This window comes from Canis aureus, chromosome 37 (genome assembly GCF_053574225.1).
Source record: "Canis aureus isolate CA01 chromosome 37, VMU_Caureus_v.1.0, whole genome shotgun sequence".
Taxonomy (NCBI): Eukaryota; Metazoa; Chordata; class Mammalia; order Carnivora; family Canidae; genus Canis; species Canis aureus.
The window spans coordinates 14,820,346-14,844,305 of record NC_135647.1 but is presented as its reverse complement, the minus strand read 5'-3'; the positions used below and the strand labels follow the sequence as shown (position 1 = coordinate 14,844,305).

Genomic DNA, 23,960 nt, shown 5'->3' with positions numbered 1-23,960 from the left:
ATGTGAAATGGTCAATTGGATATGTGGGTCTGGAGCTTAGAGGGGATGAACAGTAAATGTTTCCAGACCTTGCGGGACTCGTAATAACAAAGGAGACAAACACATGTAACGATAGTTAACATTTACTTAGTGCTCACTATGTGCCAGATACTCTATGGAGAGATTTGCCCTCATCAACTCACTTCCTCATGACTATAACCCTATGAGGCAGGTACTTTTATTTGCCCTATTTTATAGATGAGGAAACTCAGGGAGAGACTGAGTAGTAACTTGCCCCAGGTCACGCAACTAATTAGGAGGCAGAGCCTGGTATGACCCAGATAATCTGACGCACTGTGCTTTGTGACTAAGAAAAGTACAGTAATAAAGGTGACACCGGGGGACAAACAAGTCCTATGATGGTATAAAAGTGGCAATGATCAATTCTGCCTGGAGACAGGGAGAGGAAGAGTGGTGGTTTCAGGGAAGGTTTCATGGGAGGAGACTGAGAAGAATGGTCCTTGAGCCCCTCACTAAGCAAAATACCACTGGTTCTGAATTCTGCCAAAGGTATGTAAGAGTCTCAATAAAATGCTTTGTCTACAAATGATATAATAAGAAGAATGTAACCTAATTTGCTCACGTGACTGGCTCATAGTAAAAGTATATAGGTATCTTTTTCATCAAGAGGTGATTTATCCTAGTAAAATCCAGAAAGGATAATTAATTCAATGATACTGAAAATCTTAAGAAGCAGCACAATCACAATAAATAAAGTCGGAATTTTATTTTTCTAAGTGGTGTTGATTTTTCTGATTAATCGTTCTGCTAAAGCCCAGAAAGTGTAATTAACAATATTGAAAAATCTTAAAGCACCATGACAATAGCAAATGTGATAGAAATCTCTTCTTTTCTTTTTTTTTTTTTTAAGATTTTATTTATTCATTCATGAGAGACAGAGAGACAGAGACATAAGCAGAGGGAGAAGCAGGATCCCCGCACGGAGCCTGATGAGGGACTCGATCCCGGGACCTCAGGATCATGACTTGAGCCAAAGGCAGATGCTCAACCACTGAGACACCCAGGTGCCCCAGAAATCTCTTATTTTCAAGTGGCATTCAAGTAAATTAAAATTTGGGGACGTAACGTTAAAAAGAAAACAATTCTAATAGTTTTCAACTAAATTTAGAAATTTTACTAAACTTGTGTCTAACAGAATGAAATAACTCCACTGGAAGCCTCAGTACTTAACCACATATAAAATTCTGCTGTAGCTCAGACTCTGCCAATCTCCTACAATTTGCCACATGGTCACAAGTGTCCTTGCACCATGTCAAGAATTCCCACTTAGCAGTCGGAGAAGGACAAACATTATATGTTCTCATTCATTTGGGGAATATAAATAATAGTGAAAGGGAAAATAAGGGAAGGGAGAAGAAATGTGTGGGAAATATCAGAAAGGGAGACATAACGTAAAGACTGCTAACTCTGGGAAACGAACTAGGGGTGGTAGAAGGGGAGGAGGGCGGGGGGTGGGAGTGAATGGGTGACGGGCACTGGGTGTTATTCTGTATGTTAGTAAATTGAACACCAATAAAAAAAAAAAAAAGAATTCCCACTTAGTATATGAGTAGAAACTGCTGAACCAACTGTTAACTTAATGTCTTCTTCAGGCTTGCAGAGCTTGCTAAGAGGCCATTACCAATCACCCTCCTGTACACATTGTTCACTGGCTTGCTCCCCCTAGTAACTGGTTCATTTTTCTCTGTTCAGTGGCCATGGGTGGTGTCCCTCAGTTTGGTGAAAGACAAAATGCACAGGGTAATTAAGGAAATGATTTTATTCAGGCCACTACAATTAGGAAAATGCTCATCAATGAAGACTGTTTCAAGAAAAGGAAAGGAGACCAGGGTTTTATAGAAGCAAGGAAACAAAGAAGTTGTCCAATAGTCCTATGAGAGTCACCAGGAAGGCTGGAGAGGGTATCCTCTGAGTTGCTGAGAAAGAGCAGAGAGAAATATTCAAGATCAGGGTGGTATTTTGTGGTTAGCCATTTCTCAGAACCCTAAAGGCGAAGGAGTATTCTTAACTCTTGCTTTTGAGGAACACAAAGCTCAGATAAAGTTTGACATTGTCAGTCCTCCTTTTTTGTTTAGGATGAATGTCTATTCATCATTGAACAATTCAGCAATCATAACCCTCCAGAGTGGGGCAGAACAAGGTCTCAGAAATAGTTTACAAAGATTTTTGTATGGCTCCTGCTAAAGTGAATGAAGCAGCTATTAATAAGTGATGGTAAAGAGCAGTGGTTATAGCATCCCGGAAATCAGGCCCCTTAAAAGGGAGATGCTTACAATGAAAAAGAGAAATGTGAACATTAAAGATTATATTAAAAAGGAGAGCTGGGAGCTGAACTCTGAGGGTAAGCAGCCCACTGGGTTCCAAGAGGCCAGTGGAGGAATACTTTATGGTATGCACCACTGCTTTTTGAGTTTCTAGGAGCTCTTGGGCTAGGATGTTGATGCTTTTGATCATGTTTCCCCAGTCCATACATGAACCTAGCATTCTATCAGGCTTACTTAATGGTCCAGATTGTGCCTTTTCAGGGAGAAATCAGACCTGTGAATGGCTGGCCATGGTGCTGAGTTCTTTGAGACATATGTCAAGCCATTGGGCTTTAGCTTGTAGTATTCTTTGGACCCTAGGGAAAGGGCCAGCTGCCAAGCAACTTAGAGTCCTCACAGGGACCTGGGTAGTAGGTTCCAGTTCTCAGTGACACTGAGTCAGGTAGCAGGGCGAAAAATTGGAAACCTTAGTTTGAAGGATTATAGTCAGATATTGAAGGAAACTGGAAGGATTGAAAATCTAATAAAGATTGACAATTTGGAAAGGAGCCAGTCCAATTTACAGGTAGGTACCCACACTGATTTTTCCACAGGTAGGGAGCAAGATAGTTCAAAGAGCCACAGGCAAGACAGAGTTTGTATAGGCATCAGTTATCCATAATTTTAAAAGAGTTCTATCTAAAATAGTTCAAAGATAATGAACAGGGTCAGAATCTGGTAACCTGGAAGGGTCTGCTATATGACATATAGTTTTCATTGAGATTCAAAATTCTCAAAAAGAAAAAAAAATAAAAAAGACCAAAATTCTCTCTACAGTCACCCCAGTTTTGGTCAAAGCTAACCTCAAAGAAAAGTTATTCTTGATCAGGTTAGTTTAATTAAATTTAGCATAGTTATCTAGATAGGTATAGTAGGAATGGTAATTTACCATATAGGCCATTTTAAGTTTACTTTCTGGAAATTTTTATAAGGAATTTCAGACTGGACTTTTAAAAAAGCCTCTTGATGTTAAAATGTCAAGCTGAAAGCTTGCTACCAGATTTCAGCTGTAGTAGCCTACATCTGGGCAAATTCTTTTCTTCTTGAAGTTACCCAAATATTCTGAGATTCATGGGCCTTCCTGGAAATGACCTTTCTTACTTACCTATAAGCCTGGGAATTTATAAGTCAGGTATTTGGGCTGTTTGCCCCTGAGAGCTTTGTAAATACAGAGTCCATAAAGCTGACCTTAATTTCTTCAAAGTGGCTAGTCATATCTGATTAAATAAGCAACATTGTCAAATATGACATTCCGGGCAAGGCCTTGGTTGTGTAACCCATATTTTCAATTATGTCATGGTAACAAGGACAGATCCTTACTGAACCTATGCAAAACTATTGCCACGAATATAAAAATACTCAATGAGAGTTCCTGAGTTCTGGATTAATTGGGCAAGAAAAACAAGGTATCACTTTGCAAATCTTTCAGTTGACAAAAACAACGTCCACTAAATTATCCATTATAGAGAGTAGAAGAGAAAAAAGTAAGGGCTTCCTTATTCCTCAGAAAATTATTAGAACAACAAAAACACAGTCGTTCTTCATCAGCTCATTGAGTCTTATGTAATTAAATCTTGTTCTTCCCTGTCATGAATTCATGTGTTTCTCAGCTAGAGTTCCAGAAATCCTAACTCAGTCTACTGGTATGATCTCAGCCCACTTGTTTAAGTGATGCCACCAGAACTCTATACTCCAAAGGACTTCTGTGTTGAAGGTGAAATACTCTGGCCTGTAGCTGATTGCAAGAACTTTAGGGAAGCATCGGAGTAAAACAAACAGCTTTCTGTAGATGACATAAGATTTTAAATGGCTGTGGTAAACTTATTACTGATCATTTTCAGTAGTGAAATATTTGAGGATTGTTCATTATAAGAATAGTGCAACTGACCAAAAAAATGTGGTTGTTTATGTGGCATACAAAACAAGATAAAAAGTCAATCCAAAAAAGTTTGAGACAAAGTAATTATAAACACAATTGCTACTCCTATTTCAGAGAAGAATGGATATTACATCTAGTTTATAAAAATAGATGAATATCATCTTTAAAAAATCCTCAGATACAACTGTAATAATCTTGACACAATATACCATGAATATAGCATACCAAATGTACAGTGAGAATATTCAAGAATATGTCAAGAATATCAAAGAGATTCTATAAGTTTGGACTACGTCTTATACATCGATATGTTAATAAAACCCCATAAGTGAGTGATGTGAATACCAAACTGAAAATCACTGTCCCAAAGATGCCAGATTCAAATTAAAGAAATAAAATTGTGATCAAGTTAATATATTTTTATATAAATTTATTTTTTATTAGTGTTCAATTTGCCAACATATAGAATAACAGCCAGTGCTCATCCCATCAAGTGCCCCCCTCAGTGCCCATCACCCAGTCACCCCCACCCCCCGCCCCAAGTTAATATTTTAAAAAAATAATTGATGGTGCCTGGGTGGCTCAGTCAGTTAAGCATCTGTCTTCGGCTCATGATCAGGTCATGATCCCAGGGTCCTGGGATAGAGCCCTGCAGCTGGGAGTGGGGAGTGGGATGGTCCCTGCTCAGCAGGGGGTCTGCTCTCTCTTTGCCCCTCCCCCCACTTTTTCTCTTTCTCTCAAATAAATAAATAAAATATTTAAAAAATAATTGAGATTATGACTGTCAGCGCTGCATTATTATTGCCTAATATTAGACAAAGCAGTACTAGGACTCTGATACATAGAAACATATCACAGACAATGAGGACACTGATAATTTTCTAGGGATATCTCATATAACATACAATTTCTGAAATATCTATAAAATTGTATCCATACACATTTTACCTAGGGAAAGTTAAGCATCTCTTCTGGTGTACTAACTCATCAATGTAACTCTTCAAAAGTCTAATTATTTCTAGTACTTGTTTTTTAACACAGATGAAGGAATAAGCCATGGTGACTTTCCAGGGAACTTTTAAAAAATATATGTATATATGCACATACACACATACATACATGGCGCCTCTAGACTACATAAAAAGAAAAGGTAAAATTATAATAATCTAGCCACATAATGAATATCTATTCATTTACTCAGCATGGCAAGTTTCAAAGTTTAAAATTTCTTAAAGATCTTACAAATCTCTTCAAAATGACATACTGCAAAGCATAATTATTGCTGAAATAATTCTTTCAGAATAATAATTCAACTGGGTAAAACATAAATTTACATTTTTCATTGTCTTAAACATTTACTAGACATCATGTTAGCTTATTCAATCAGTAAATCTATAAAGTTGAGAAAGAACATAAACACAAGTAGAATAAAAATCTATGCTTACATTACATTTAACACCAATAAGAGAAAACAGCTGTTTTCATTTTTAACAGCTGCTTTTATTAAAACAAAATTATTAAGCTAGTATTACTTGTCAAAACTTGCCCAAATTATGTGAACTCAAATTCTTAAATTATTTTTGAGTTTCTTTCCTTTCTTTCTTTCTTTCTTTCTTTCTTTCTTTCTTTCTTTCTTTCTTTCTTTCTTTCTTTCTTTCTTTCTTTCTTCCTTTCTTCTGAGTTGGTTTCTATAAGAATATGTTTTTCTCCCCACACTGAAAATGTTAAAGATCCATTTTATTTTATTTTATTTTATTTTATTTTATTTTATTTTATTTTTTTTTTAAACTATCTATTTATTTATGATAGTCACAGAGAGAGAGAGAGAGAGAGGCAGAGACACAGGCAGAGGGAGAAGCAGGCTCCATGCACCGGGAGCCCGACGTGGGATTCGATCCCAGGTCTCCAGGATCACGCCCTGGGCCAAAGGCAGGCGCTAAACCGCTGCGCCACCCAGGGATCCCTAAAGATCCATTTTAAATATTTCTAGGAATTTTAGAAATATTTAATTTATGTAAATGCTTATTTATCTCTAAGCCAATCAGACTGGAACTCTTTTAATTTAAGAGATTTTCTAATCTAGTGTATTAATACCATCAAGAGATAGGAAAACAAATAAATAAAATCTTAAAAAAAGAGAGATAGGAAAACATTACACACTCTTACGAGAGGCAAAGGCCTTTCTAAATTACAAGTGTATAAGCATATAGACTCACACATAGAGAAAGCTTATGGTTTCAATTCTAAAATTTCAGCTAGCTCAATCATAAACCCAGAAATACAAAACTCACCAGTCCAGACATTTACTTCCTGGTTGACATGAAATTCTTAGTTGATTTGAGCTCAAAATAGACAAAGAGAAGAGATTAACCACATTTTCCATTACCTTCCACCCAACAGAGACAAAGATGTCTACAAATCATCAACTGTTTACAAAGATCATCAAATGTTTGGGGCAGGAAACCAAAAGAAGATGACACCAGAAATCAAACAAGTGCTCAGAAAGAATCAAAATCAAATCTTCCTGTGCTTCCTATGGATGAGGGTCTGGGGCACGGGAGTTGAACTCTGATCACCAGTCAGGAGTTGACGTGATCAGGAGCACAAAGGGCTCCAGCCGGCTCATTCCCTGAGGCGATTGGGGATCTGCAGATGAGTTCTAATTCTATCCAATCACTGTACCCAGCTGAGGGAGTCCCTGTTTATGAGGGAAATATGAGAAGGAAGGGGAGCCAGGTCAGCACAAATACGTGAAGGATAGTAGCCCAAATGCAGTGAGATGACTATGAGCATGGTCACTGGGTCAGGCATGCTGGGATTCAAATCATGGATCCACAATTTATGTGACCTTCGGAAAGCTATTTTACCTTCCTGAGTCTCCATCTATTCATACATAACGTTGGAAATAACAGTACCTACCATCTATGTGATTGTAAAGATTAACTTTCCACATAAAAGAACACACCAGAGATCAGCTCACTTGACACAAACCTTTTGCTGTGTGCCTCCAACTTACTTCTCCTGTCTTATCTTCACCCTCCAGTGTCTACCTCCTATTTTAGGGACTATTTTAAGGCAATGTCTCTCAAATTTTATGTGAAACAGAATTACCTGTAAAGTTCGCCAAAAACGAATGTCCCTAGGTCACAAACCCCAGAAATTAGGATCTGATACATGGTGGGATGCAACAAACTTCATTTGGGCAAGCATCCGAATGGTTCTGATGCAGGTGTCCTTTAGATTATAATTGAAAAAGTCTTCTGTTAGCTGTTCTTCATTCGGACTTCAAGATTTTTCTCTATTCTGGATTTTTGGATACTGCTTCCTCAGTGGAATGTCCTTTCTTCACAGTTATGCTGGTGAAATTTTATTTATTTTCAAGACTTCCTTCAAATGTTTTCTCTTATACATGGTCTTCCTGAACTCCTCAAGGCAAAAGGGCTTTGCTGTCTCTACTTTGGTATTTGTTTATACATCTCATTCCCCATTTGACAGTGAGCTCTTGTAGGGGAGGAACTGGGTGTTATTTATCTCTGTGCCTTCAACATGTAGAAAAGGCACTCTTTCAATGTCTGGCAATAGAAATGACGATCCCAACCCCATATTTTGGGGAGAATGATTTGAATCCCTCCCATCCTTTGCTTTAAACTCCTCTACAAACCTGAACTGAGAACCGTACAAAGGTTTAGTCCAGAAGACAGTAAGGTCTTGTCAAGCTACAGAATGGGCAAAAAAAATTTGCAATATTTTTGAGATAAAAGACTGGACATTGATTGCTGGGATACCAATCTCTAAGAAATGGTGCTAACATATCATTGCAATAAATCAGAAAAACGGTGCTTGTAAGCTCAGGTTCCCACCAGAAACTCTTTTCACCACTGACAAAACAGAACTTTGTTCTGCCTCTGCTGAAGTAGATAGTGTCCTTCGGTAGAAATAAAGACCTTCCTAGCCTCAACCTACCTCTGCTATTTGTGTGCATGAATATGTTACTCGGACAATGACAGATCGCTAACCATCTCTGAGTCCAGCCACCTGACAATCACTCAAAGTCACCAGTAATAGGCAGCCGACATTCTGAACCCAAATAAGGCTTGACGAGGGGCCTTTCCAGGGAAATGCTTTATCATTACAGCCATGTCGCTGAACTCTACTGAAGAGTGTGAATAAAAATTGCTCTCTAGCTATAGGCAACAAAATAAGCCATGAAATGAAAGATTATTTCTAATAAGTTAAAATGATAAATTTAGTAATACATCAACGTAAGAAGCTTTACAAAATCATGAATTTAAAAAAGCAGTTTTGAGGTTAGGAGTCAAGAGAGTCACTCCCTTGGGGGGGCAGGGGGTGGGGGGGGCAGCGGTGGTCATGACTAGCAGAGAGCCTGAGGGACTTCTGATGTTCTATTTCCTGGTCTGGGTGCTGAAAACATGGGTGTGTTCACTTTGTTGGAATTCTTGGAGCTGTACATTATGATATATGTTGTGCGTGTGTTATATTTCAAGAAAGTTTACCTCCTCCTCCCAAAAAGCATTTTTGTCCCCTTTCTTCACTAAATATATGCTGAACAAATATGTACAGAATAATAGTTTGAAGGGATGCCAGGATTGCCGCATGCCTCAAGGAGCCATATATGTCTTGGTCTGGCCTGGGCATCAGATGTGCATTTTTACTTACTTCAGTTCACTTCATTGTTCCAAAACCTAGCTTTCCTATTCAGAGCAAAGACCTCCCATGCAATTTTCTTGCATAAGGTCCCCATCCTGGCTGCATAAGGAAGGTTCCTTCACTGCCATAGTCCTGCCTCAGATGAGCTTCCTTGTACATGTTGCCTGGCTTTGTCAGGTCTTGACGCCATCCTGAAGATGGTAAAATGAGCCAAGTGATTTCATCTCTCATGGCACACCTTGAGGACATTACTTGGGTACAAGCCAATTCACTGCTCACAGTCTGAGAGACGTCTTTTTCCCACGAGCTAGCTTACCTCCCCCTCTTTCACAAAGAACTTCCTCCATGGGAAAAGACACACCAGAGAGTATGGAGCATTGTAGCTACTGGGAAATATGCTTGACATAGGAGATGCTGTCCCCACTCCCTCCTCCCCCACCCACTCCACACTGATGTGTCAACTCTAATTTCTTACTAATGCTTGGGTTTCACTCGAAGCTTTCTTTGCTTGCTCATGCCCATCAACAAATATATCCAGGGAAAGAGAGTGCATCGGGAAAGACTGGCCTGTGTGTAAGCAATTCTTTGTTGTGGCTGATTGGCCTTGAGCAGCTTGGAGAATTTGACTCCTTGAACTCTTTGACAGATGTAGGTGCCCTGTGAGTATGTTTCTTTCCACCTGTGACCTAGAACTAAAAGTGATGATGAGCATCAATTGGCAGGATGTGTTTGTTGATTGACACTTGACTTCAAGACCAAGCTGAGCATTCGCACTCTTTTGGCTAATTGCACTGGTCTTTCCACTTGGTCAATTCCATGACTCTGATCCAGGGCCCAAGGAATTAGCATCTCTACTAAACCAGACACAACTGCAATACCAAAAAGGATTGTGTTCAAGTATACAGGGAGTAGATGCAAAGAGTCCGCTTTTCATTGGGTTGTAACAGTGTTGTGGCCAATTGGTTTCAGGAAGTTTTTGTTTTGTGTTCCTCCAAAAAATATTTTCAGAGATTTTGCCTTTAGTCTTTCAAGCAGTTTTATAAATGATGCATCTTTTATATTTAAAAAAAGTTTATGGATTAAACTATGTAGACTTTAATTCTACAGCTTGGTGGGATTTGACAACTTTCTAGACCTATCTAAACCAAGGTGTAGAACATCTCCATCACCTAGAGAAATAAATCACCTCCTTTTTCAGCCAGTACCTCATACACACACTCTCTCACTCCACCTACCCGCCCCCGTCTGATGGAACTTGGAGGAAACCATTGCTCTGTCTTGCCATCAATTAGTTTTGCCTTTATAAATCGGAAGTGATATGTCTTCTTCTGGGTCTGGTTAATTTTGCTCAACATGATGTTTTTGAGGGTTGCCCATGTCATTGTTTGCATCACATTATTTCTGTAGTATTCCGTTGTATGTATACATCATAATAAGTTTATCAATTCTCCTGATTGGGTACACTTGGATTGTTTTCAGTCTGCAGCTATTATTAAGACTGCTATGGACATTGTTGTAAAAGTCTTCATGTGCTCATGTTTTTCCCATTTCTCTTGTGTAAGTAGACTTTTAGGACTATAAGCAGATATATGGCAAGTTTATAGGAAACTTCCAAAACTTTTCCCAAGTGGTTCTACCATTTTACACTCTTGCTAGCAAAACATAAGAGTTTCAATTGCTCCATATATGGAATCATCAATATTTTAATTTTACTTATGCCAGCATTTGGTATTTTCACTTTTTATTATTTCAGCTGCCTTAATTTATGTGAAATCATATCCTACTGTGGTGTCAGTTGGCAAGCACTCCATAATCTGTGATATTGAGTGCTTTTCACGAGCTCAAAAATTGGCAGTTTGTTCTTTTGTGACATGTCTTTTCTAATTCTTTGCCTATTTTTACAAATAGGGCTACGTTTTTTGCCTGTTTGTTTTTGTTTTTTAAGAGTTTTTATATGTTATGCATATGAATCTTTTATCAAATGTATATATATTACATACGTATTTTCCAGTCTGTGGTTTGATAATTCATTTTTTTAATCATGAGTTCTGGTGAATAGAAATTAATTTTTTGTGAGGTTTGACTTAGCAATTTCTTCTTTTATGATTAGTGCTTTTTATGACCCGTTTAAGAAAACTTTGCCTTCCCAATGGCTGTAATATTCTCATAAATTTTCTCAAAGAAGTTTTATATTTTGCCTTGACATATTTATGGTCTATGATCCGTATCAAATTAATTGTTATGTATGGTATGAAGTAGAAAGTCAAGATTCATTTTTCCCCAAATACTCAGGTGTCCAAACAGTTCAAAAAGATTTGTTCAAAGACTTTTATTTCCTTATTAGAATAACTTGATGCTTTGGTTGAAAATCAGTTAGTATATACATGTGTATGTCCACTTCTCAGTATTCTGTTCTATTCCATTGATCTATTTCTGGACTCACTTGGTTTCACAGACATGTATCATTTCTTGTAGCTTCAGAGTAAGTCTTAAAATTAGTTCATGTAAGTCTTCCAACTTTTTTTTTCTTTATCAAAATTGTTTTGGTTGTTCCAAATCCCTTGGATTTCTATATTTATTTTAGAATCAGCTTGTCATTTTCTTTAAAAGAGTCAGCTGGATTTTTTTTGATTAGAATTAGGTAGAATTTATCATCAATTTAGGGAGAATGGATATCTTCACATGCTGAGTCTACCAGCTTTTAAAAATAGTATGTCATCTTATTTAAATAGGTTTTATTTCTATTGACAATGTTTAGTAGTTTTCAAAGTGTAGAGATTTGGCATACCTTTCACTACATTTATTCCTGGTTATTTAAGTTTTTGATGGTGATATCATAAGCAATGTCTTAAAATTTTTATTTGCCAATTTTTCATTGCTAGAGTATAGTGCATGCAGTGGGGTGTGGTGACTTTGTATCCTGACGCTTTGCTAAATTTACTTATTAGTTTTAATATTTGTACAGATTCCATAGCGTTTTCTTCTTCTTCTTCTTCTTTTAAGATTTTATTTATTTATTTATGAGAGACAGAGGGAGAGAGAGAGAAGGAGAGAGAGAGAGAGAGAGAGAGAGAGAGGCACAGGGAGAAGCATGCTCCATGCAGGGAGCCTGATGTGGGACTCGATCCGGGGACCCCAGGATCACGCCCTGGGCCGAAGGCAGACGCTAAACCGCTGAGCCACCAAGGGATCCCCCTCCATAGTGTTTTCTATGCATAAAATTATTTTCTTTGGATAACAGTCTGGTTTCCTCCTCTAGAATCTTCACACTTTTTATTGCATTTACTTGTCTTATACAATTGCCACAGCTTCTAAATATTGTAAAATAGAAATAGGAGTTGATGTTCTTGCCTTAACCCCAATCCTAGAGGAAAGGCAATCAGTGTCACTAGTTTGAAGAATAGCTTGTAATTAGATGGAGAAAGGTTTTTTCTTTTTTTGAGAAAGGTTTTTTCTACTTCTAGTTTGCTGATAGTTTTTAGCATGAATGGGCGTTGGATTTCGTCTAGTGGATTTTCTGCATTTATTGAGATAATTATTTTTTTCTTTCTTTTCCTAATAAATTCACTCATTCAAGTTAAATTGATTCACTTTCATACATTAAACCAATCTTGCATTTCTGTTTAAACCCCACTTGGTCATGACTTTTATCTATTGATGATGACTTTTTATATGTTTCTTTTTTTTTTTTTAAGATTTTATTTATTTACTCATGAGAGACTCACAGAGAGAAAGAGGCAGAGACACAGGCAGAGAGAGAAACAGACTCCATGCAGGGAAGCCCGATGTGGGACTCGATCCCCGGTCCCCAGGATCACACCCTGGGCTAAAGGTGGTGCTAAACCGCTGAGCCACCCAGGCTGCCCTTTTTATATGTTTCTGAATTTTAACTGCTAATATTTCATTAAGGATTATGTGGGTATACATATATTATATATGCATATAATATATATTTAAGCATATATATATAATTTTAAAGATCCTTTCTGAAAATATCAATACTTCTTGAGCTCTGGTTATATTAACTATTTTTCTTTGCAGGTTTGCTTTCATACTTTTTCATATGTTCCTTAATTTTAGATATTCAGTATCTTAATTTTAGATTTAATACCAGACATTGTGTATTAATAAGAACATTAGAGACCCAGATCAATTCTTGTACACTGAGAAGAAGCATGTTCCCTCTTCTGTCAAACTTTCAGTGTAGAGGTTTGGTGAGTAAACTTTGTAGTGGAGGCAGGCTGAGGCTCTGTTGTTATTTTGGTTTTTCTGTCCTGATCCCAGCCTTTGGCTCTTAGTGAAGTCCTAGAGCATCTCAGAGGTAGCCTTGTAGTTCTTCTACTCTCTCTCCAGTAGAAGCCTAGAGTGCCCTGTAGGGTTTCTATCAGCTCTCCTGCCCTATCTCCAGCAGTTAGCAGCTTCTGCCTTGCATTTGTCAAAGGCCCCATCCATCTCATATCTCACAGGGGAGATCTCTCAGGACTTTCTTGCCCCAGACTATGTACAAGTGACAACCCACAGGCAAGAACTAAAGAGTGAGTGCATATTTGATTTGTTACTAGGGTTCCTTAAGACTCCAGCCCACCATCCCAGCCAACCAGTGAACATCAAAAGTCCATCAAAAGTCCAACTGACTTCTCCTCACCCCATCTACAGAAGGCTCTTCCAATCCTCACTTCATCCAAGGCTTGAAGCAGTCATGGGCCCCTCTCTCCTGAAATCCATGCCATTTAAATTTATTTCTCTACATCTCTGATAGGTTTCTTTAAACTATAATTTATTTAAACTATAATTTCTTTAAACTATAAATTTATAATTTAAGTTATAATTATAGTTTGTCTGGATGTGTTTTTGCAATGGTCTCTTGCTACTTCTTATATCCTAACAGGAAGCAAACCTTTAAAAGTGGTGTTAAAAAATCATTAGGCAACTGAAATTCTATACCTTCCATTAAAACACACACACACACACACACACACACACACACACACACACAGAGTCCATTCCCTAATTTCTCTTAACTTTTGTCCTACTCAGCCATCCATATCACTTCCTGTTGCCCACCTCTTTTAAATCAGTGGCTCTCCATTAGGATGCTTTTGCTCCCCAGGGGACACTTCTGATTGTTATGGCAGGGAGAGTGCTATTGGCATAGAGTGGGTAAAAACCGGGAATATTGTTAAACATCCATCAGTGAGTGGGACAGCACTCAGCAACAAAGAATCATCTGGTCCAAAATGTTAATGGTGCTGAAATTAAAAAATCTTGTTCAAAGGGAATATGAATGAATGCCCATAGCAAAATCAGTCTTTTTTTTTTTTTTTTTTTAATCAACAAATTCTGGTAGCTACCAAGCAAATCACAAAGGAATGGAAGGGGAAGCAAGAATATTTGTATTATCTCCTTAATCCTGGGAAGGCAGTGAGTGACTCTTCCACATTGCCACAACTTTTGTCACAATGATTTACCATGGTAGCATCAGTAATCAATGTTTGCTGAATGAATACACGGATGAAAGAGTGAAGTGTATGTGCTGCCTGCTATCTGATAAGCCTCTTTTATGAAGCCTCTGCTTGAGCCTCCCATTACTTGTCAAAGGACAAGGGCATTTGAAATGTGTGTCCCCAAAGTTAATACAGTGATGTTCTGCTTTTGAAGTCAACTAGTTCAAATACCTCCTCGTTTACTTTGGATGTTCTTTCAAAACCATTCTTCCATTTCTACATTTGTGACTGGTCACTGCCATGAGGCACTGCACTGGGCCCTGGGATAACGCGTTGAGTACTGCATGGACTTTGCCTCTGAAGGATCCTTCCCAGCGTATGCTCCACAGAAAAGCATGCATCCCTGAGTCACCAAAGTCATGTTCATGATGGCTATTCTGAAAGCATAGCCTCAAAAATGTTTAAAAATCTGAAAAAGAGAGAATAGAGTATGCTATAGTTCTGATTAATAAATTTATTTTGGGCACCTAGATGGCCCAGTCAGCTAACTACCTGACTCTTGGTTTCTACTCAGTCATGATGAGTAGAGCTCAGGGTCATGAGCTCTAGAGGAGTCTGCTTCCTGTCTCTCTCTCTCTCTCTAAAATAAATAAATATATTTCTTAAGAAATTTATATATGAAACTCAGCACTATTTAAAATCAATTATCAGTAGAAATTTTTATCTTCCAAAATCACTTTGGGGACAAAATGCAAGGCTTACAACCAATTTACCCAGACAAGGAAATGCTACGAGTTAGACTGGTGTGGGTTGCTGGCATTTATTTTTGTTATTTTTGCTCTAGTTGTCTGATGCAAATATTTGGATGGATGATTTATTACCATGTTTGAGTCCTGAGGCTTTTTCACTGAGGCTTGAACAGTCAGTGAGGAAATGTTTTTCAAATATATTCCAATTCAAATGATTTAAATAAATTATGTGTATATGTGTGGGCATGTATATTTGTGCTCTGCACTTACAAGAGTGTTCCAGCAGTTTTCAGCTTTCCTTTAAGAAGCTTTTCAGACTAATAAGTTATGAAAACCTTGTGAGTAGATGAAATACAATTTCTTCATCTTTTTGGTAATCTTTTAAATTTTTTTCTCCTTAATTATTCATTTGTTTTTTTTCTATAAATATCCAGGGTTTGTGAGATCTAGAGCTCTTTCTTAAACTTACTGTAGTCTTAAGAGTTCTGGTTGAACCAGGGGTAAGGATGTGGCATTACCAGGTCCCAGTCACAGGTAAGTATTTGGACACATGCCTGGTTCCAAACCCACCCTGAAGTAGGACCCCAGCCAGCTCCATCTATTTGTGGTTACACCTTCATGTACCTGCCTCCCAGTTAGGTTACTGTGAATGAAGTCCTTCTAGAGACTTTAAGTTAAAGAGAGAAAACCCATCTCAAATGAAGAAGTCAATCTGAGGAAGAGTACAAAAAGAGTGAAAGGCAACGCCTAGCAATTTGCTTCTATGAGGCTAGGGAACTAGGCTCTAGGCGTGTCCCAGATATGATTCACGAACACGGAATTTATTAAATAAATTAGCTTAAAGAGGCCTCAGACAGTATTTGCTATCCTAGTATCACCCTTTATTCAGCTGAGGGCCCAGCTTGCCAAAAAGGACTGCGTGACTCTGAATTGGAAAGTTACAATCTGCAAACTAAAAGGCTGGAATCTTTGTTTACCTTGGTGTACCTACTGTGCCGTCAATCACAGGGAAATAATTTCTTTTTTATTTCTCACAAGATCTGGACTTAGGAATGTGGATCCCGTCATTGGGGAATGAAGCTCAGCTCAGTGTGTCTTCTTTTCCCTCCATACGGGTCTCTTTCCCCCTGCACTCTAGCAAAGGAGACAAGGGCATCTACCTTTCCAGTTGTTATTGTGAAATTATCATAAAGATAAGGTCAGCAGATACATGCTGAGTGCATCTGGTGACTAATTGAGACTCGACTTCTTTCTGCTTCTTCACCGAGGATGTGGTTAGGAAACACAGGGACAGGGAGGACAGGTTATCTCACTCCTCTGGAGGAGGCCCTGCCTTTGTCTTCTCCATTTGCGGTACCCTGAGGGCAAAGCATCTACCGTGGGTTTGTCTGTCACTTTCTGGGTGGTAGGAGCCTTGCCAGCTCCTGGTGGGAGACTCACTGCTGGGGAGGGACCTTGTCAACATCCCGGGGGTGGTAACAACAGTTCGCTCATTAAGTCTTTGTTTTAAGATCCAAGCATCTAATTAGGATTTTGCTACTGGGATTAGAGGTATTTCTTCTTTTAAGTGGTTGAAGAAAAATAGGTGACTGGGTGACGGGCACCGAGCTGGGCACTTGACGGGATGAGCACTGGGTGTTATTCGATATGTTGGCAAATTGAACATCAATAAAAAATAAATTTATATACAGAAAAGGAATTGGGAATGGGGTGAGTGATATGACGATCTTTAAACATATATTAGCCTCTGAGACCAAGAAGAGAATAATACTCGCAGTAGGAGGAATTACTAGGCATTTGATGTGAAGACTGAAGAATATCATAAGATTTTATTCCTTTGCTATTTTAAAGAACACGATGAAGCATAATTTCTCAACAATTAGCAAGATAAAGCCACAAGACATGGTTTATTCATTCGTTCAGAAAAGTTAATTTGGCACCCAAGGAGACAGGCAGTGGGCAAGACTATTCTGGGGAATACTAATTGGACCCAACCTTTAGCCCTCATGTGGTTCATAATCTACCTATCATACAATTCAATGATTTGTTGAGGATCCTTGTTTTTTATTTAGTATAGAAAACCACACAAAGTAATACTGATAAACTAGATTTTTACTGGTTGGCATGATATAGAGGGCAGGCTAGATGCTAGAGATCTGCTATGCTTTGCAGCTTTTTAAAAGATCTAGCTCATAATGAGCTCGTGTGTTTGTCCCAGTTCAGCTCTTCAGCTCATGATGCTGCTGCCTCGTGGTCACCCTCCTTTCCCAGCTACATCCAGGAGCCATTGACCAGAAGTGATGAAGCAGAACATGTGACAACCGATTCACAGGAGTTACTGGGCACACTTGGTAAGAACCTCTGTAACCAGATGCTGAAGGTCAGAAGGGACCTACTGAATTAAGCAATTCATCCCTATTCTGCTCAGTGTGATTAGACAAATTGCTATGGAAAGTGTATATCTTGGGGTGATACCAAGAGCGACATGTCCCAGGTGCCAAACAGCTTGTGGAGGGACTAGATCCCCAACCCTGAGAAGTTTCCATCCTCCATGGGATACCGATATTCCTTCCCCTTGCCCCTCCCCCCCCAGAATACTATAGGGGACCTAACTGGCAAAGCAAGAGAAAGGCTCAGAAACCGTGCACACTACCCAGGAATGAAGAGAAAGGAAGAGAAGAAGGAAGGTAAGGATTTTATTAGTGTCTCAGGCAAGAACTACTGATACTTGCACTTCTGTACTCCACTTTGAAACAATGGTTTATTAGTTTGCATGCAGTTTATTAAACACAGAGAAAAACCATCAACTTATCTGTTTAGTGTGGTTCATTGAAGGAGAATAAGAAAACGATTTCTGCCCATTCAGTGCTAGTCCCCCAATATTTGCTAAGTGACAGACAGTGCTACTAATGCTGAGGGTGTGGTGATATGCCAGTTCTTAAGAAATGTGGTCCGCTGGAGGAAATCCTCATGAACCAAAAGAATCACTGTCATAAGACTAAAAGAAATATTTGCAGGCAGCCTGGGTGGCTCAGCAGTTTAGCACTGCCTTTGGCCCAGGGTGTGATCCTGGAGACCTGGGATCAAGTCCCACGTCTGGCTCTCTGCATGGAATGAAGCCTGCTTCTCCCTCTGCCTGTGTCTGTGTCTTTCTCTCTCTCTGTGTCTCTCATAAATAAATAAATAAATAAATAAATAAATAAATAAATAAATAAATAAAATCTTTAAAAAAAGAGAAATATTTGCTCAATATGGGCACAATTAGATGTAGAAAATTTCAACTGACAGTTCTTTTCGGAGAAGATAGTTCAGATGAACTCTTTGGAGTAAGGAGACAAATTACAAAAACATATCCAAGTAAAAATGGATGGTTTCAATACCTTGAGGGAAGAGGAGATCTTGTTAATTAAAGGACAATTTATTTTCCAAACATCATGGGGGATTCACTATGTGCTTTCTGGGAGTAGAAGCTAGGGCAGCAATGGGTATCTTTGCATGGTAGGGAGAAAAGAAATCATAACTCTGTAGGGAGCAGGGATCCAGAAGGGAAAGGAGAGCTGCCTACCAGGCAGGTGCACAGGAGGGTGTAATGGTCACATGACACTGTCAGCATAGCTTGCTGTGGTGATTGCAGTGTAAATTGTCCCCCTCTTCAGGCCTCCCAGAGGAATCTTCAATAAAATAGAAAATGGTTAATATGGTTTTGTGTATATTTTTTTAAAGAGCTGGAAACCCCACTTGAAGTTCTGTCTGGATCGGTGGGTGGAGAGGATGAGCAAACGAGCCTGCATGGACTTCACACTCACTAATGACCTCCAATCTTGTCAACTGTCTCGACCGTGGAAATAGGCTCCCTACCGGTCTCCTTCTTCCACCCTTGCTCTCTAATGGCTTTTTCTCCCCAACCTAGCCCAAATGATCCTTTTAAAACATAAGTCAGATTGCATCTACCCTCTGCTCAAAACTCTATAATAGTGTCCATATCCTTTAAGACAAACCTGCTTTCCTAATCATGGTTGACATGCCCCTGACTCCTTGGGGGCTCATCTCCTGCCATTCTCCTCATTCCTATCCTACTGTAATCTTACTTTCTTCTCCTTGTCATTTGAATACTTGAAGACCTTTTTCATGTCAGACATTTGCATTCATTGTTTACTTTGCTGAGATGTTCTTCCTTGGGAAGATCACCTAACTCATCTTCCCTTCTTTTGATGTCTTTCCTCAAGTGCCATCTTCTTTGTTGGTAGCCTCCCTGTCTCCCCTTTCTTACTGAGCATTTCTCCACTGTCACCTCCACCTCTGACCTGGCACTCTTTATTTCACAGTGTTTATATGTTTGTTGATGATGTCATGATTTGCCCTCACTTCCTACTAGAATGTAAATCCCATGGGGTCATGTGCTTTGTCAGCATTGTCATGTTGTGTCTCCAAAGCCTATAATGGTACCTAGTATAGGGTAAGTAATTAATGAATAAGTGTTGAAGGAATGGCTGCCTGGCTGGCTGGCTGGCTGGCTGGCTGGCTGAAGTTGTACATGGAGAGACCATAGAGTATGAAGAAAAATTTGGATTAGAGTGAAAACCTCACAAGTGACTGAAGTTTCCTTCAAGGATTCATAACAACAGTGGTAGGGGATTGTTTCCAAATAGTCTTGTCCATTTTCTTTTATTTTTGGCACATAGTATGTCAGTGATGTGCTTTGTTTTATCAAACAAGCCTTTTGGAGGGTGGCCTAGAGGGAGAGGGTGGGCCTGGCCTCTTCCTTGAGGATGCACATGTGGCCTCTGGACAATGGAATTCCTGGCCAGGGGGCCCTGAGAAGGCAATGCAGGCAAGTCCATACACTTGCGCATGCACCAGATCTGTGTGCCCTTCTTTGTGGGGGTTTCAGGTAGTTCCCTCCTCAATTATAGTTGTGACAACTCTGGAAGCAGAACAGAAAATGAGGAAGAGGGAGAGGAAAAAAGAAAGAGTAGTGGAGCTTAAAGGCATTTTGGAATAAATATGATGTATAAAACTAAGCAGCCAAGTGGACTCATAATATGGACATAGAATTCACTCACTTTTTACTCTTCACTAGAGGATTGCTCCTAGCTCTCTTCTCTCTTATCTCTATTTTGTATCCCCAGCTAGAAGAAAAAGCATAGCAATGGCTTGGATCTTTTTTTTGTGTGTGTTTTGTTTTGTTTTGTTTTTGCAGGAAAGATATTTGGCCTACAAAATAAATCTTAAAGAATAAGACACTAGAAATGACATATATGATAATGATAATCATGTCTACTAGTTGTTGAGTGCCTCTACTTGCTCAGCTCAATAGAAGGCCCTTTCCATGGGTTACTCCCATTCTTACACGGCATTGTAAGGTGGAGATTATCCCCGTTGAACATCTCAAGATACTGAGGCTTGAAAACCTGAAGTAAATCTAGACCTTTTATATCTTGAAAAAATTCCTCTTGGCTATTTTCTCTTTCATAGCAGCCCACGTACACCTTGAGTAGAGTTGATAGTCCAAGCAGTAATGAATTGAAGGAAAGTAGAAAACCCCCAAACCAAGATTCTAATTATCCTTGACAATCATAATAGTGTATGACACTCTACTTCAACAAATGTCTGTCAGACTGGAGTTAAGGGAATAAATGAAACTGGTAAAGGTTGATGAGAATAGACAGGGTAGTAACAGGAAGGGCTCACGTGCATACAGCATCCCCTCTCACCCTATCCCAACTCCCATGTTAGAATGGTGGTATTATGTGGTGAAAAGTGTGAATTTTTAAACACCAAGGGAGTTGTTTCTTTGTGGAGGGGGTCTCAAGTGTTCGAGCTGTGAAAGAGACCCCACAGCAGGCTTTGAAGTAGTTGCTGGGGAAAAGGAGGAGGATATGAGACCATCTTAAGGTGGGTTGTGAAAAAGCAAAGATCTGCTCCAAAATCAATTCTTGATTACTCATCATGATGGATCCAGAAAGAGAGTAGAGACCCCTCCCGCCAAAAACCCCCCATATCAAAATATCATCTTCATTTCCAATAGCAAACTTGCTTGAAAGACTGCTAAAAAGTGGCTAAATTCAAAACTTACATCTCACTTTCCTTCTCTGTCCTTCTTCTCCCTTTCCTAATACAGGGATGGACAGACAGATGTAGCCCAGACTATTCCAAGATTTTATCATGGAATGATCACGGTTTGGATGCTTGCACTTTGGGGAGCTCATTTTCCAGTTTTGTGTGTGTGTGTGTGTGTGTGTGTGTGTGTGGCTGAAGGCTGTCTGACCTATCAGGTGACCAGAAGAAGCTAGCTAATTCGTCCATTGAAAGATTTGTCAACTAAGCAGCTCAACACACAAGAGCTGCCGAGGCTTCAGGGCAAAGAAGCCAAAATAAACATCAGTGGGGCCCACAGGTTTGGGTCACTGGGATAAAAGGAAAGGAAATTTCTAAGGTGGCTGGCCTGTGTTATCTCTTCCCAGGTTGCTGCTCTTGGCGTTGACTGCTGTGAGGCCCAGCGACCCGAGGCCGTTCCTGGTTGAGAGAACCAAATCATTCACTCCTTCCTTACTTCTTTCAGTTCTTTGAAACATGTGTTCATCCATTCATTCATCAATCTCAGCTGACTTCCTCTGTGACTCTCAGAGGTGGGTCTGAAAGACATTTTAGAGCAACCCTAAAGAGTCTCAGGGTAACTGGGCTAAATCAGCATTGCTAGGACTTTGAATATTAAAGACATGCTTTGGTTAAAATACCTGATGAAGCCTTGGCAGGAGGGGATGAATAACCTGGAAAGCCATAGCATCTGAGGCCTGAGTTTTCACCTACGTAAGCTCTAATGCACTGAAATATAACCACCTACCTATTTGCCTGCCTTCTGCTCAGCAGTCAGCTTCTGGAGGTCTTGTATCCCAGCACCCAGCGCAGGTCTTGGCAAATAGTAGGAGCTTAACAAATATTTGTTGAGTAAATTGAATGAGATTGGGCAGATTCCCATGATGTCAGCCTGTGAGGTCTTTTTCAAGAGGTAGGTGTACTCAGCAGCTCCTGTGGAGCGTTTTAGAAGGGGGAGTTAGTACCTTGGGGGCAAGGACTGCCTCTCATTCATCTCTGTATCTGGAGTGCTATGTTTGCTTAAGGAATGAGTAAATGTCTGTATTGCTCAAGGGGTGGCCATGTAATAATCTATTGGGATAGTCCCACCCTATCTTCAGCTTGGAAGAAGATCCTCAGGCAATCAACACAGAAATGTGCCAGACGGATGCCTGATTATTGCTGAAACATCTCCAGAGGGACCTGGATGGGGGCATTTTCTACAGGCCATACTTTGAGTTTGTAAGCTCCTATCAACAGCTCAAAAATTCAAGGAGGTGGTTGGTAGTGCAAAGGGCAAGGCCTTGTTAGCCAGTTTGGGACACAAATAATAGGAGCCAGAGGAATGGCTTTAGCAACAGTACTTTGTTATGACTGCAGGAAAGCCACCCAGGAAATACATGCCCTACTGTTGATAACTACAAAAACAGGAAATGAACAAAAGTAATGACAAGATGAAGGAATGAGTTGGTCAAAGGGGAAAAAAACAACAACAATAAAAATGAGGCTCATAAATATACCATGATTCTACCTTTCTTAAGTCCATTCATAAAAATACATTCAATATGGATTTGCATTAAATATAAAAACTAAAAAAAAGATTAAACAAGTAGAAGAAAATATAAATCACTTTTACCTGATCTCTTGAAAGGGAAAGCACTTCTAACCACAAAGGCAAAAACAGAAAGCCAATTGCAAAAGAGCAACTTAACACGCATTAAATTAGAATGTGTGTAGAGATCTTGATGTCCTTCTTGAAGTCTTCAATTCCATAATACACAAAATAAAGGTATGACTCTTGAAATCAGAAAAAATAAAAGCATGCATTTAATAAAAAATATACATTTGTTCCATTAACATCTCACACCAGGCCAAATACCACCCCCACCCCACCCCACCCTTGCTGCCACTTAGGTTGACTTTTTTGGCGTGTTTGTTATATTTCTAACCTACTTTCAAAAACTTGCATAAATCCATGTGTGGATGCAAGGTTGAGAAAGCCCACAGCATGATTCATCTCTGGTCCTAGGACTCACTAAGGAATGATCTGTAGTGTTAGATGTGCCCTCTTTTACTTATCCCAACTATCCCAGTATTTTTGTCTTGAGAGACATCGCTCTTTCATTGGACCTAACTCCTATACTCTTATTTTACATTTGTTTCTTCTTCTTTCCTAGCATGGCATTCTAAATTTCTCACAGAGGGTTCCAGGTATCCCATATTCCCAGCCCCATGTCCCATTGGGCATGCACATACATAGTATGCTTCATCTAGCATTGCTATACTTGGTACATCCATGGAACTCTATGCTTTCATTTTCTCTCTACCTGGATTTTTGTTTTCTCTCTTTTCCACCTAACAAACTCCACTTTCTTTAAGAATCGAATCAAAAGTGATTTTATGCATTATCAAGCCTTTCCTAATTCCCCTGTTAGAAGGCACCTCCTCTCCCCTCAGCTGTCACAATAGAGTACCTACACAACCATGTCCCACTTTTTTTTTTAAGTTTTTATTTATTTATTCATGAGAGAGGCAGAGACATAGGCAGAGGGACAAGCGGGCTCCCTGTGGGGAGCCCAATGTAAGACTCAGTCCCAGGACTCTGAGACCATGCCCTGAGCCAGAGGCAGACGCTCAACCACTGAGCCATCTAGGCGCTCCACACCCTTGTCCCACTTTATCACATTAAACCCTAGCTGTGTGTAGTTTCATCCCCCTGACCCCACCACAGGGACCCTGAGGGCAGAAACCATGTCTAATTCCTGTCTCATTCAGCTTCATA

At 39.4% G+C, this 23,960-nt stretch overlaps 1 long non-coding RNA gene across 1 annotated transcript; it reads left to right on the top strand.

The window, feature by feature from the left end:
* The first annotated feature begins 356 nt into the window (after positions 1-356).
* On the top strand, positions 357-22,824 carry LOC144306751 (uncharacterized). The gene is made up of 3 exons (XR_013373829.1): positions 357-549; positions 17,322-17,454; positions 21,568-22,824. It is a non-coding gene; the product is annotated as an uncharacterized LOC144306751 (long non-coding RNA).
* The last annotated feature ends 1,136 nt before the right edge of the window (positions 22,825-23,960 follow it).